The sequence below is a fragment of the Panulirus ornatus genome, chromosome 9, assembly GCF_036320965.1.
Source record: "Panulirus ornatus isolate Po-2019 chromosome 9, ASM3632096v1, whole genome shotgun sequence".
Lineage (NCBI taxonomy): Eukaryota > Metazoa > Arthropoda > Malacostraca > Decapoda > Palinuridae > Panulirus > Panulirus ornatus.
Genome location: NC_092232.1, coordinates 59856120 through 59871239, shown reverse-complemented (window position 1 = coordinate 59871239; position 15120 = coordinate 59856120). Strand labels below are relative to the sequence as shown.

The 15120-nt window shown below is 38.9% G+C and overlaps 1 non-coding gene across 1 annotated transcript; it reads right to left on the bottom strand.

Moving 5' to 3' along the window:
- Window positions 1-1224: 1224 nt before the first annotated feature.
- Window positions 1225-1296, bottom strand: TRNAM-CAU (transfer RNA methionine (anticodon CAU)). Its single transcript has one exon. It is a non-coding gene; the product is annotated as a tRNA-Met (tRNA).
- Between the last annotated feature and the right edge of the window lie 13824 nt (window positions 1297-15120).

The following is a 15120-nucleotide window of genomic DNA, read 5'->3' as shown; positions in this document are numbered from 1 at the left end:
CATGTGTATGGGGGTGGGTTGGGCCATTTCTTTCGTCTGTTTCCTTGCGCTACCTCGCAAACGCGGGAGACAGCGACAGAGTATAATAAAAATAATATATATATGCATATATATATATATATATATATATATATATATATATATATATATATATATATATATATATATATATATATATATATATATATATATATATATATATATATATATATTGGAAAGGATCACAATTTTGAGCGTGATCAAGATATTCCGATAAGTCCACGGGGAAAATGAAACACGATAAGTTCCCGAGTGCACTTTCGTTTAAAACTCACACCATCAAGGGAGACACAAGAGAGAAATATAACAGTCAGTTGATATACAAGGAAGAGATGTAGCTAGGACGCCATTTGGTAAACATGTGATTGACCAAGACAGAGAACGAGCGTATCATAAACTTATCATTTTACAAATTTTATCAACACTAAAGTTATCTAATTTGTATAGACCATCACTGATATTGAGATTATAATTCTTTGTGTATTTGATAATAGATTACTCCAGCTCTATTACCACTAGAAATATCATTGGATCTTCTATCATTAAATACACAAAGAATTATAATCCTATCATTAGTGATGGTCTATACAAATTAGATAACTTTATTCTGCACATTACCCTTCTATTAACCCCGTTATCGCTGTCGTTTATCCGTTTATTTCTGGCATTTTCCTCAAAGTATACCTGACTTTATAAGATATTTTTCTAAACGACTTTTGAAAGTATTTATGGTTTTAGCATTCACTACGTCTGACGGTAACTTATTCCAGTGTTAAACCACACCTATAGGAAAAGAAACTTTATCCCACGTCCGTACTACATTATTTAGCTTTGAGTTTTATTCCATTTGTCCTGGTAACCGCATTTTCTTGTATTTCGAAAAGATGCTCGAGGTTTACTTTATTGAACTTATTCAGAATTTTGAACACGGATTAAGTCGCTGCGAAGTCAACGTGTCTTAAGGGAGAAGAGATCCAATCATTATAGCCTCTCTTCGTATACCAGATTTCTAAAGGATGAATTCCAGATTTCTTCAACTTGCCTGTCGGCTGATAGAGAGAGAGAGAGAGAGAGAGAGAGAGAGAGAGAGAGAGAGAGAGAGAGAGAGAGAGAGAGAGAGAGAGAGAGAGAGAGAGAGAGACCTACCTACGAGTATTTACGATCACAAAAAAATACTGAAAACAAAGGCCCCGCCGGGAATCGAACCCGGACCAACTGTTTATGAGGCAGATGTGCTAACCACTACACCACGGAGCCACTTGTCAGTGGCGGAAAAATCTCTTATATATTAACAAACGTGACTGAGGACTTAAAGAATCTGGTACAAACATAATGGTTATTGTGATAGATTATTAGTTTATGATAAATGTGTATTGTGTTGCATTATAATGGTTGTTCAGAACCAAGATCTTTAAGCCTGAATCCTTAAGATTATATAAGATATAATAAAAACATGTTAGAAACATAAGAATTTGATTTTAAAGAACAGAACGCATTATCATGTGGGTATCTAAGTGAAAATGCAATACAATGAGTTAGTTTAAGGCAGGAGTACTTTATCTTTGAACAAAATATCTACATCTACGTCCCTGATCTTTCGTCATCATTTCTTATGTTTACTACCAAGAATGTCTTTTATCTAACATAAAAATTCTGTATATGTATTTGATTAATGTTCTCCAACGACGCGTTGTATAACTCTTCGTTAGTGAAGTTCATTTCGTGTAATGGATCATGCATTACAAAGTTGTGTCTATCCACACAGGTGTCACACGTCCCAGGTAAAGATATATTCTAGAGATAGTGTATATCTAACATATATATGTGTCTTATGAATATTTTTAAAAAGTTTTCCTGAAGGATAATACCTAAGACTTTCGTATTAAAGTTGATCAGTTGTAAGTGATCAAGCATTACAAAGGTGTGTCCATTGCCACAGGTGCTACTGATCCCGGGTAAAGGTATTTCACCATCTTTGTATCTTTAACCTTTCTAGTTATAGATGTTTCATCCCTGATTCTATCCTCACAATGGATGTATGTGGTTTGTGTTGTCTTAACATATCATTAGTCAGTTGAAGTGGAGAACATGCTTCTGAGCCTAGCCACTCTACTCTGTCTTCCACAAGTTACCTCCGGACTGCTTCATCTCTTATTACTTTTGATGATTTGAAAAATTGGCGTATGCCATATGTGGTTTTATAATATCAATAGTATTGTTGAAATTCACATATCATATTCTTTATTTGTCATTTAATGAACGTTAGTTTATCAAACTGCATTTTTGTGTCTTGTGGACATATATATATATATATATATATATATAGGGGATAGGGGAGAAAGAATACTTCCCACGTATTCCCTGCGTGTCATAGAAGGCGACTAAAAGGGAAGGGAGCGGGGGGCTGGAAATCCTCCCCTCTCGTTTTTTTTTTTTTTTTTTTTTTTTTCCAAAAGAAGGAACAGAGAAGAGGGCCAGGTGAGGATATTCCCTCAAAGGCCCAGTCCTCTGTTCTTAACGCTACCTCGCTATCGCGGGAAATGGCGAATAGTATGAAAAAAAAAAAATATATATATATATATATATGTATATATATATTTTTTTAATTTTCCAAAAGAAGGAACAGAGAGTTGGGCCAGGTGAGGGTATTCCCTCAAAGGCCCAGTCCTCTGTTCTCAACGCTACCTCGCTATCGCGGGAAATGGCGAATAGTTGAAAGAAAGAAAGAAAGATATATATATATATATATATATATATATATATATATATATATATATATATATATATATATATATATATATATATATATATATATATATATATATATATATATATATATATATATATATATAAGTTTTCTCTAAAAAGTCAAGTCTATTTTTCAAAGTATACTTAATAGATCTTACTAAAGTTTTGAAGAATATAAACTCATAACTTGTTTAAGACCTTCTAAACCTTGTGCTGATAATAACTACATGACTTTTCTGTAGGCAATATCGTTTTAATGCGTAAAACCCGGATAAGAAACTTGTAATATAAAATTTGATGGTATTATGTTTAGGTTGTTGAAGATATTACTGATTTCTACATGTAAAACATTTATGTTATCTGCAAAATAGAAATCTTTATGTTAGATATGTTAATTCTACCGGTTTCACGTTACATACATTTCTGTACCCTGTGCTACAGAAAAGTTATGGGATTTTATTCGTTATCGTATAAGATAATCTGTATAGATATAATATCTCACGTATTTTCAGTAGAAATCCACAGGGAAAATAAACTTTTGCCATCTGTATTCTATGGTAATCTAAGGCTCACCCTAGCTGGGGTTTACATTGTTGAACAACGTAATGCTTTTTGGTCGGTTTAGGTTTCTTAATTGTTGACTACAGGGACGAGTTTATAAGGAAGTGAGGAATTTGGGAAGGGTTTATTGATGGGTGCCGGGAGTGTGGTGATGATGATGAAGGATCAGAGAAAATATATTATGTCGGACGGAAGTCAATAGATCCTGGTGCTCGACCCAGAACCTTGACTAATCGTCTATAAGAAAGTGGTTGTTTATGTTTGGCCAAGTCCCAGCCTGGCAGGGATCTTGTCTTATGACACACTCTTATCTGGCTTTATTTGTCATGTAAAGTTTTTTCATAGGTTGGATTGATAAGAACATTAAAGAATTAGAATTTCATCTAAACACATTTTAATAGAATGTATACCTACTATGTAAATTTTGAATTGATTGTATGAGCTCTATAATTCTTGTAATGGAAAACTAGTTGTCTTAATTTGTAATTGACTCCTAAAAAGAAGAAAAGGATGAATGACTTAGAGTAAGCGCCTTAGATTTGATAAATCTTTCAAGAAACAATTCTCTTCATTTTTTCTTAATTTAGCCAACAGTGGCTTGTGTCATTATAGCAAGTCAAGCATTACTCCAACGTACAACAACTACAACATGGCTTGTGTCAGTGTGTCTGTCCCTCAGTATAGCAAGTCAAGCATTACTCCACCGTACAACAACTACAAGGTCACAAATGAGGGGACAAATAACATATAGGTTGGGTTACGGAAAATGTCTAATGAGCTGAGGAAAAGGAAGGACATTACATACACTGGCTTTATCAGTGAATCATTTTGTGATGGTTGTGAAATATTGGTCATGTGTAGAAGATGGTCCTTGTACATGAATCATGCTATATATTAGTTTCACAATATGTTACAATGGTGTCTTTATCTGGTGAACTGATATGTGATACAATAAATGTGATCTGTCTTGTTCTATACTTCTCTTCAGAAAAATCCTTGAAACTTATATCCGATTTTTCGCACATGCAGTCAAATTGTGTTTACGAGTTTGATAGATTTTCCTGATATTTGATATCTATAAGAGACATTGATTACTAAAAGCAATTTCACGATGGCAAAATCAGCCAACATTATCAACTGGTACGATGACGCAAGACGACTGCAGAAAGATTAACAGCGTATCGTTGTACAGTGTACAATGGCCAGTGATATTCACTGTAGGTATATACAAAATGATATACTGTGTGCACATAGCAGGCAAATTAGAGGATCATCATAAGATTCAGAAATAGAACTATCAAGGAAGGAGAAAGACGTAGGTGTAATTATTAGTCGAGATGTAAAGCCAATACATAAACATCATGAGCAATGTGTACTGCTCCTCCTCCTCTGGCTTTTGATTCTTACTGTCACATTTTAATATATGTGAATAATGGAAGGGCAAGTCACAGCCAAGACAAATTCAGTTACTCGTGCATTACTTGCCTTGCCGATGGTGACTTGTCACTCTAGGTGTAACTACTTACAGTTGGAGTCCGGTAACACCATTTCTGTGGTATCATTTGAGAAACACAGTAAAGTGGCTGGACTGAAAAACGTGTTCTGCACTTCAACTGACTAATTATATGATAAAGATAAGGAGGAAAAAATCGATTGTAAGGCTGGAATCAGGGATGAAACATCTATAACTAGAAAGGTTAAAGATACAAAGATGGTGAAATACCTTTACCCGGGATCAGTAGCACCTGTGGCAATGGACACACCTTTGTAATGCTTGATCACTTACAACTGATCAACTTTAATACGAAAGTCTTAAGTACCGTCCAGCTGGGGAACATTATACAAATATTAACAGATAATATATTCATGTTAGACAGACGCCATATCTAGGAATTATCTCTACTTTGGACGTGTAACACCTGTGGGGATGGACACAACTTTGTAATGTTTGATCCATTACACGAAATAATGTCAACAACAGAGTTATACAACACGTTGTTGAAGATCATTCAGGAAACATCTATAGTGAATGATCATATTAGGTAGTACATGGCAGTTCTTCGAAGTAAACCAGAAAAATGATGCTGAGAGAAAAGGAACATAATAGGAAATAATTTGTTAAATGTCTAGAAACTTTGATCTTAAAGTAGTCGTAATGTGTTGGGTCATCTTTTAGACACCAAGAGGAGAACATAGTCTGTGTTTTGTAATCATTAATAAATATATATTCTCAACGCCTTTCATTACTTCTTCCAGACCTTAACGGATTTTGGCTGAACGATCTTGGCTGTGTGACGGCCACAAAATGCAGCACAATACACATTTATTACAAAAAAAAAAAAGAAATTTATCACAACAGTCGTTGTGTTTTTTACCGGAATCTTTAAGCTTTCAGTAGCATTTTTAAGTACATAACACATTCATCTGCCTCATTTACATGCATATAGATATATTTACACGTGTATATGTACATGTTTTATATTATTTATCTGAATTTAAAGTTTATCATGATATCCGTGTAGACAAAATACTAATGGATACCACAAGATATGTACAGTTACTAAAAGATTATTCTGAACCTCTACCATGTTATGACACACTCGACCCTGGCCTCCTGACCTGCCAGGGCAATAATCTGTTATTGATAAAGAATTGATCATATTCTTAGTTGATAACCTAAACCTGCACCAGTGCGGTGGGAATGTCTAATACAGAGAGAGAGAGAGAGAGAGAGAGAGAGAGAGAGAGAGAGAGAGAGAGAGAGAGAGAGAGAGAGAGAGAGAGAGAGAGAGAGAGAGAGAGAGAGAGAGAGAGAGAGAGAGTATGTTAACCGCCACACTCCAGTATTTCTGGAAGCGTCAGTCAGAAGTAAACGTATTTTCGTCACACAAGACAACGTGATCCCAGAACCCAGTATCTTTATCACAATATTCAGGTTCATATTGCCTTCTCTTCTCCATGTTTAAGTCACTCAGAAGCTGGTGTGTGTGTGTGTGTGTGTGTGTGTGTGTGTGTGTGTGTGTATGTGTGTGTATGTGTGTGTGTGTGTGTGTGTGTGTGTGTGTGTGTATGTGTGTGTGTGTGTGTGTGTGTGTGTGTGTGTGTGTGTGTGTGTGTGTGTGTGTGTGTGTGTGTGTGTGTGTGTGTGTGTGTGTGTGTATGTGTGTGTGTGGCTGTGTCAGTCCTTGGAGTGCAGTGTGTTTTCGGACAGTGTGAGTGAGGGACGCATCATCATCATCAGAGATGAATCATTATGCCAATAATTAGGGCTAGGCTAACCTGACCTCAGGTCTCATCACAACACGGTATGGCGTAGTGGTGGGCTGTGTTTAATATTAGTATACTGAACTGATGGTACTGGTGAGTAATGGGTAAATGGGGGAAATTTCTCTTAACTTAGTGTGAAAATAAAGAATAAACAAACCTACATACTAGACGAGGATAACAATATATACACACAACAAAATTCCCGTAACACAAAGATGAAACAAACCAAAGATGTTGCCCATGTAATATGTGATATGAAAATATCACACACAAAAAAATAAGATACTAAAAGAAAATGCAAGACTAAGATAATACAAGTAAAAAAAAGAGAAAGAGAACTAGAAAATATTGAAGTTCTCATACATGAAAATAACATATAGACTAGGCTGTCCATCCAACAACAGATTAACATATAAGAGGAAATCAAAATCATAAATTTTACACCTTACATTATTAGATAAAAGACAAAAAAAATAATGTATGCAAAATATAAATAAAGTGTTCACTTATATGAAATTATGTAGTTAACGACGCCAGTAGAACAAGCACTAACATTCAAAAATATAATAATCTATGCAAATATAAAGTAAGACATCAAATAATGTTCCAGCAAAACAAGGATGGGATAAATCCAAGACAAATTGATAACAAACAACCACATTTTTCTACAAACTCAACAAAGACAAAGGCGAATTGTTTTTAGATATCAAGAAGTACATACCATATTTCCCCAAGACCTACAGTTTTGTAATTTAAGAAAAAAACATTCTTGAGCTGACTTATTAACGAGTCACTTATGCTAATTAATCTTGTTTTCAAGCTCATTATTGTTAGAGTATTTCCCATCATCTCTTATCTGCATAATCACTTCATCAGGATCATTAGGCTTACGTGGACCAATTACAGGATATGTATGTAAATATGTTGCTTTAATGTTAAAGAATGAAATATGTCCTGGTTGATATGGCATGATTGTTGATGAAACCGTCCAGTTGATTTGGTCCCTAACATTGTGTTTAATGTTGCCTATATATGTTATTGTTCATATTTGTCTGAAGTCGTGCGTACAATACTTCATCCTTGGGAAAAACATGAAAAAAAAGTTTTGGATTATTTTCTTTTTTCTTTTTTCAAACTGAAAACTCGCTGTAAAGTTTTCCTCAACAAACAGACAGCCAGACAGCACAAGGGTAATTAGTACCACCAGCTGTTGACAACTCGCATAATTAAGCAGCCATTGCTCACGCGAGAGTACTTCTGCTTTCCTGTCTTTCTTATATAGTCTTTGTACAACTAGACACACACACACACACACACACACACACACACACATACACACACACCATCATTTATGTCATTATCTTTCCACTACAAGCTACATTACACTCTCCACAAGAGGTAATTCTGCCCAGTGTACACCCTCTACCGTATCCTGCTATCTTCACTATATTGATGTTTCATCTTCACTACACTGGTGCTTCAACTTCACTCTGTTAATCTATCATCTAGGATATTAAATCAATGAGGAAACGCTAGTCTACTATATTTTTGTGTGGCTTCACTATATTTTTGCAAGTGCTGGTCTATGAAAGTTTACTTCGTCAAGTAAATCACTCATCTCACCAGATCGCAGAAATGACTCACGTCCGCGCTGCCCATCGGTACCCTGGCAAGGAATCCTTCCTTGAATTTTTCGAGGCTCACATCCAGCAAACCGGGGCTGTTAAAGATTGTATAAGCCGAACTGAGCTATATTTCCGATACTGTGAATTCTGCGAAGGGTTCGGGTACGAGAAAGCTGCCGTCCTGAACGTCGGGAGAACACTGGGACGGTGGGGCATCAAGGCAGATCGCAGACTTGGAGGACGCAACGGCCGCCACCAGGAGTACGCCTACACCAGAATTGCCTGGTTGTCCGGCAGTGAGGGCCTGGCCCAGGGAGGAAAGCGGTGCCTTCCAGAATGCCAAAGGCCTTCCAGGAAGAGATCACGTCTGGATATCGAACCCGTGCACGAGAGAGTAGTGGTGAAGATCCAGACTCGGCATCAAGATGATGATGACCTGTGCAAAGGCGGACCCAGCGAGGAAACTGGTGTAGTTGACACAGGAGCAGCCGCCATCCCCATCAATGTTTCTTTGGCTCCCACCAAACAACGGGGCAAAGTGATGCCTACCACTGAATTGGTGACCTTGATCCCCTACTTCTATGGGGATGAATCAGGCTTGGTGGATCCCGACGTACTCGTACTGGTCGTCGATGAAGACCCTGATGTGTCCGTCACTGCGACTGGAGGATCAGCAGCATCTACAGCAGCAGCCGACCCTAAAGCTGAAGCTGCCGTGTTGAAGATTAAAGTCCACACCACCAACATTCATCCCTGAAATTCCTTGAACCTTAAGTTCCCGTCCCTGAGATTGGAGAAGCTGCTCCTCCTCCAGCAGTCGACCCTGTTATACCCAGTCCTCAGAAGACATTTCCTATGGCAAAAGTTTTCATTCAGTTGCACATTATTGACAAACTATTGTACGAATGAAGCGGTTACCATAAAGGATCAAATCGTTAGGAAAAGTTCCTAACATTTATGAGTCCCATCCATAGGGATGAAAAAAAATAAGAAAAATACATCCATTCTGTTGGTTGCCATAAACATGGCACAAATGGACCCTAAGTCGAACTGCTGACCTCCTAGTGGTAGGGTCCGGGCAACTTTGAGGGAACATTAACCCTCAAAGGCTAACAGCAGTCGCACGAAAGCAATAAAAATTAATCATTATTAGTCATTTACAATAATCACAGACGATGGTTATAGCCTCGCCCATTTATCATCTCATTCGCTGTGAAGGAAATCATAGGCGACTCTGATTCCACCTACATCTATCAAGTTTACCTATTTATTCAACCATCTATCCATCTGTCTATCGTCCTTGTTTGAAGATTTTCTGTATCATGTAAATCTCAGCCATTGAAATGTCCTGAGATCAATGTCGTAGTGAACAAATGAATTCTAGTTTGGACTGAAAGAGCCCCGTTTTTGCACCTTCCCTCACCATTTGTCCACCATTTATTCCCCGTAAGGATTTACGAATTAACTTCAGAGTCGTATTACAAGCATATGAAACATGTCACCAACTCACTGTTTTGTTCATATTTTTTGCTATATTACATCTGTCAGTTTCTAACTGCAATCATCGGATGAATATCTTTATATATTTTGCTGCTGTTTCAGTTCCTTCATAACAATAATAAACCAGACCTTGTTTTCATCATGTAACATGCAGTTCAAGAAGAAAGTCTATAGATGAGAAAAATCCAGTTGCATAAATTCAGTTAATTAGATTACACGCAGAATATTAGGCCTTCTTGACCAACACCATTCAGACGTAATGGTTGCTCGAACATCGGCCGTTGAGATAAAGAAAGAAAAACAAAAAAATGTTTAGTAAAACTATATCATTACAAATCCAATGTATCGTATGTACTGATATGAAAGATAATATACAGTCTGTATTGATATCAAAGACAATATAGGCAGCAAGTATGAATTTTTCCTTTATAAATGGAAGATCATGATTGCCACTGCGATCTCGACCTGCCGTTTTCTTAATGAAATGTACGTCTCCTGAGAACGAGGCGAGGCCACCGACGCTCACGTCTGGCTCGACCCAGTTTGAGAATATATATATATATATATATATATATATATATATATATATATATATATATATATATATATATATATATATATATATATATATATATATATATATATATATATATATATATATATCTTTCTTTCAAACTATTCGCCATTTCCCGCATTAGCGAGGTAGCGTTAAGAACAGAGGACTGGGCTTTTGAGGGAATACCCTCACCTGGCCCAATTCTCTGTTCCTTCTTTTGGAAAATTAAAAAAAAAACGAGAGGGGAGGATTTCCAGCCCCCCGCTACCTCCCCTTTTATTCGCCTTCTACGACACGCAGGGAATACGTGGGAAGTATTCTTTCTCCCCTATCCCCAGGGATAATATATATATATATATATATATATATATATATATATATATATATATATATATATATATATATATATATATATATATATATATATATATATATATATATATATATATATATATATATATATATATATATATATATATATATATATATATATATATATATATATATATATATATATATATATATATATATATATATATATATATATATATATATATATATATATATATATATATATATATATATATATATTATCCCTGGGGATAGGGGAGAAAGAATACTACCCACGCACTCCTCACGTGTCGCAGAAGGCGACTAAAGGAGACGGGAGCGAGGGGCTGGAAACCCTCCCCTCCTTGTATCTTAACATTTTAAAATGGGAAACAGAAGAATGAGTCACGCGGGAAGTGCTCATCCTCCTCGAAGGCTCAGACTGAGATGTCTAAATGTCTGTGGATGTAACCAAGATGAGAAAAAAGGAGAGATAGGTAGTATGTTTGAGGAAAGGAACCTGGATGTTTTGACTCTGAGTGAAACGAAGCTCAAGGGTAAAGGGGAAGAGTGGTTTGGGAATGTCTTTGGAGTAAAGTCAGGGGGTAGTAAGAGGACAAGAGAAAGGGAAGGAGTAGCACTACTCCTGAAACAGGAGTGGTGGGAGTATGTGATAGAGTGTAAGAAAGTAAACTCTAGATTGATATGGGTGAAAGTGAAAGTGGATGGAGAGAGATGGGTGATTATTGGTGCATATGCACCTGGGCGACACCACCACCACAACCACCAACACCACCACCATCACCAACACCACCACCATCACCACCATCACCACCACCACCACCATCACCACCACCACCACCATCACCATCACCACCATCACCAACACCACCAACATCACCACCATCATCACCACCATCACCACCACCACCACCACCATCACCAACACCACCACCATCACCACCATCACCACCACCACCACCTTCACCACCACCACCACCATCACCATCACCACCATCACCAACACCACCACCACCATCACCATCACCACCATCACCACCACCATCACCACCATCACCACCATCACCATCACCACCATCACCACCACCACCACCACCATCACCACCACCACCACCATCACCATCACCACCATCACCATCACCACCATCACCAACACCACCACCATCACCACCATCACCAACACCACCACCACCATCACCATCACCACCATCACCACCACCATCACCACCATCACCACCACCACCATCACCACCACCACCATCACCATCACCACCATCACCACCATCACCACCACCATCACCACCATCACCACCACCATCACCATCACCACCACCACCACCATCACCATCACCACCATCACCACCACCACCACCACCATCACCACCACCACCATCACCATCACCACCATCACCACCACCATCACCACCATCACCACCACCATCACCATCACCACCACCACCACCATCACCATCACCACCATCACCACCACCACCACCACCATCACCACCACCACCATCACCATCACCACCATCACCACCATCACCATCACCATCACCACCACCATCATCACCATCACCACCATCACCACCACCACCACCACCATCACCACCATCACCACCACCACCACCATCACCACCACCACCACCATCACCATCACCACCATCACCAACACCACCAACACCACCACCATCACCATCACCACCATCACCACCATCACCATCACCATCACCACCACCACCACCACCACCATCACCACCATCACCACCATCACCATCACCACCATCACCACCACCATCACCACCATCACCACCACCATCACCATCACCACCACCACCACCATCACCATCACCACCATCACCACCATCACCACCACCATCACCATCACCACCACCACCACCATCACCATCACCACCATCACCACCATCACCAACACCACCAGCACCACCACCATCACCACCATCACCACCATCACCATCACCATCACCAACATCACCACCACCATCACCACCATCACCACCATCACCACCACCACCACCATCACCACCACCATCACCACCATCACCATCACCAACATCACCACCACCACCATCACCAACACCACCACCATCACCACCACCATCACCACCATCACCACCATCACCATCACCATCACCAACATCACCACCACCACCATCACCAACACCACCACCATCACCATCACCACCACCATCACCACCATCACCACCACCATAACCAACACCATCACCACCAGCACCACCACCATCACCACCATCACCAACACCATCACCACCATCACAACCACCACCACCATCACCATCACCACCATCACCACCAACACCACCACCATCACCACCATCACCACCACCACCATCACCACCATCACCACCATCACCAACACCATCACCAACATCACCACCACCACCATCACCAACACCATCACCACCATCACCACCACCATCACCAACATCACCACCACAAAAAAAAGTCAAAACATTTATGAACTTCGCAACCAGGTGCGTGCAGAAGTCTTTTTAACTGGCTCTCCCCTTTCTTCAAGAACCTCATTCGTTCCTTGTTACTTATGTAAACATTCTGTTTAACATTATATCATAAGAAAACAGAAAGTAGAACCAAGAAAGGTATCCTAAATATATCTTTCTCTTACGCCTCCGAGACTATTTTCATCTTATTATCAAATCTCTTGCACATATCGTGTCCACAGTACTTATCATAACAATCACAACAGATTCTAATGACAGAACATGAGGATAAAAGACAAGTGAAAATGATCATAAATGTGAGAGATTCGCTTGGTGCGTTGAACGTAGTGACCCCGTCCAATATATGGTGGTAATGGTCACGCCCGTTCATGCTTCACATCAAAGACATTGGCCACCCTAAGTGTGGGAGCCAACCTGACTACACGGCTCCCTTTTCTAATGCCCGCAGGAGCAGACCTATGGGGAAAATAAGCATTGTATCAAGAGTGAATGAGAAGACAAGAACTACTTCTCAGAATTGAGGACCTGTGAATTTATGGGGATTTTGCTGCTATTGTGGGTTGCTTGCCAAGTACACAAACTTTTCTTGTGTTTAAAGTGGGTTTGAGAGCCTCTAGTGATACACACATTCTATTGTACTACTGAAGTATGGGTTGGTACGTCTGTAGTCTTCCTGCTTATCAAATTTATGTAAATATCTCCTTTTGTCACGTAAAATTGTAGGCTCCCAAACCCTTACACTTTCCATGTTAGTGAAACGTACACTGGAAAGCCCGCAGACATTTATATTACCGCGAAAGGCAGGCAGCCAACTTAAAAAGCTGGCAGACAAGTGACACAGCAGGCAAGCAGGCAAGCAGGCAAAAAGGGCAGGCAGGGAGGCATGCAGAAAAAAGGCAGGAAGGCAAGCAATCAGGTGGACAGACGCAGGCAAGCAGGCAATGAAAAAACAGGGAGGCAGGCAATCAAGCAAAAAGGCAGGTAGACAAGAAAGAAAATAAACAAAAACGCAGGCAAACAGACAGGCAAGAAAAGAAAATAAACAAGCAAGCATACAATGGCGTCTTAGCAACATCTCTTCTTTATATATCAACTGACTGTTGTACGTCATCTATCTCGTTCTTGTATCTCCCTTGACGACGTGATCATTACACAAAAGTGCACTTGGGAATCTTTATTCATATATATATTTATTGAAAAGGCTCACAATTTTGCGCGTGATCAAGTATATTCATAAGAATCCACGGGAAAAATGCACTCTTAGGATTTATGTATATATATATATATATATATATATATATATATATATATATATATATATATATATATATATATATATATATATATATATATATATATATATATATATATATATATATATATATATATATATATATACATATATATATATATTTCCCTGCAAAAATCGTCGAAATGCCTCTCTCTTCTCTTTCACTAATAATCTTACTTCTTCATCCCACCACTCACTACCCTTTCTAATCAACCCACCTCCCACTCTTCTCATGCCACAAGCATCTTTTGCGCAATCCATCACTGATTCCCTAAATACATCCCATTCCTCCCCCGCTCCCCTTACTTCCATTGTTCTCACCTTTTTCCATTCTGTACTCAGTCTCTCCTGGTACTTCCTCACACAAGTCTCCTTCCCAAGCTCATTACTCTCACCACCCTCTCCACCCCAACATTCACTCTTCTTTTCTGAAAACCCATACAAATCTTCACCTTAGCCTCCACAAGATAATGACCAGACATCCCTCCAGTTGCACCTCTCAGCACATTTACATCCAAAAGTGTCTCTTTCGCGCGCCTGTCAATTAACACGTAATCCAATAACGCTCTCTGGCCATCTCTCCTATTTACATACGTATACTTATGTATATCTCGTTTTTAAACCAGGTATTCCCAATCACCAGTCCTTTTTCAGCACATAGATCTACAAGCTCTTCACCAT